At 61.7% G+C, this 1695-nt stretch overlaps 1 long non-coding RNA gene across 1 annotated transcript; it reads left to right on the plus strand.

Moving 5' to 3' along the window:
• The first annotated feature begins 6 nt into the window (after positions 1-6).
• Positions 7-801, plus strand: LOC121167041. Its single transcript, XR_005885529.1, has 2 exons — positions 7-142; positions 645-801. It is a non-coding gene; the product is annotated as an uncharacterized LOC121167041 (long non-coding RNA).
• The last annotated feature ends 894 nt before the right edge of the window (positions 802-1695 follow it).

Genomic DNA, 1695 nt, shown 5'->3' on the forward strand with positions numbered 1-1695 from the left:
CAGCGCCCTTTTGCGGCCCAACCCTACCCTTGCCCGCCTGCTCCGCGCACATGGAGCCCCGGAGCCTGAGGACGAGGACAGACCCAGCCCCTCCAGCAGCAGCAGTGACAGCGACAGCGATAGTGACAACGCGGATGAGGGCGTGAGTCCAGAGGAAACCCCAGGGGTGTGTGGGGGGTGGGGCTGATGGGAAAGGAAGGAGAACCACCGTGGGCAGGCACGTGGACAAGCAGAGGTAGAGAGAAGCCTGTGGTCACAGTGGCTGCTGGCAGGTGCGTACAGGCCACGATGGGACTCCTAGAAGAGGTGGGGACAGGAAGCCAGAGAGCCCACGTGACCGAGATGTGACCCTGGGCAGAGACAGTGTGGCATGTCGGAGACCACGGTCTTCGGGCAGGAAGTGAGGGAAGGGAGGAGAGGTCTGGAGTTGCCAAGGCCACAGCCTGAGTTTAATGGGGGAGCACAAGGCATAGCAGCCATGACCTTGAACACGGGATTATGAGAACGAGGAGCAGAGGGGCTGAGTCGGCATGTTGGGGCTTGGGCCTTCGAGGGAGTGGTCCTTAGGATGCTGTGTGCCGCCTTGGGCAGGGGGTAAGGTGGCTGTCGCCATAAGTCTCCTGCCTACCCGCCTTTGTCCCCAGACTGAATATGATGACATCGTGGTCCACAGCAACCGGAGCCAAAGCCGGCCATCTCCCAGTCCGCCCTCCAAACCTCGCCCCGAAGACCCCACCTCTGTCTGATTTTTAAATTGTTAATATAATTTCCCATTTAATAAACTCAGTTCTGACACCTTGACACGAGGCTGATGGCTGCCTTTCCCAGGCTCCCTGCTCCCTGACCCCCACATGGCCACACTTGGATCCTTGGTTTTCTCTGCTTTATTTGCTCAGAAGGGCTGGCAAGGGGCGGGATAGGTGTGGGGGGCATTTCCTGAGTCAGGTCTGAGCCCAGTCTCCCTCCCCAGCTCAGACTGGGGTCCCACACCCCCCAGCTTGGTTCCAGGGCACCTTTCTACCACTGCCGAGCCAGGCAGGTAGAAGAGTCAGGTGCCAGGTGAGGCGGGGGGTGGGCCTGGCAGGAGAGCAGTCCTGAGCCATGAGAAGTGCAGGGAGGAGGAGACGGTGGGGGGGAGTGTCAGGGGGTCTCAGCCGTCCCTCCTGAGCTCCCGCCCCAGCGCCTCAGACGCCTTCCTCAGCTCCTCTGACACGTGGACCAGCCGCTCCGTATCCTGCTCCTAGTGGGACCAGAAATGGGGGAGGGGTTCACCAGGCTTCATTGTCTGCCCCGGAAGTGATGTGGTGGGCCAGTGTGACTGGCACCAAGGTCCGTACTGATGGCCATAGCCGGAAGCAACGGCCATGGGACTAGTAAGGCTGCCCCACCTGGGTGACCCTCAGGTTACTGCAGCCCGTTGCAGCCACGTCTTGCCTCCCACAACCACACAGTGGCGTCACTTGTGGTAAACCAGCCCAGTAGCCACTCGTCATATGGCCAGCCCCCCGTGGGCCCTGCAGCCCACTCACCTCTCTCTCAGCAGCCTCAGCCCCAAGTGGCAGGTACTGTTGCTGATGGTGATGGTGTGGGTAGGGGTCGTCAGCCCTCTCGGGCCCCTGCCACAGGCTGTGGCCTCCACCATCCACATGCACGCCCTTCTCCTCCGCCTCGGCCTCCCGCTTCTGGGGGTCCCCT

This window comes from Ochotona curzoniae, unplaced genomic scaffold (assembly GCF_017591425.1).
Source record: "Ochotona curzoniae isolate NIBS_2020 unplaced genomic scaffold, NIBS_Ocur_1.0 patch293, whole genome shotgun sequence".
NCBI lineage: Eukaryota > Metazoa > Chordata > Mammalia > Lagomorpha > Ochotonidae > Ochotona > Ochotona curzoniae.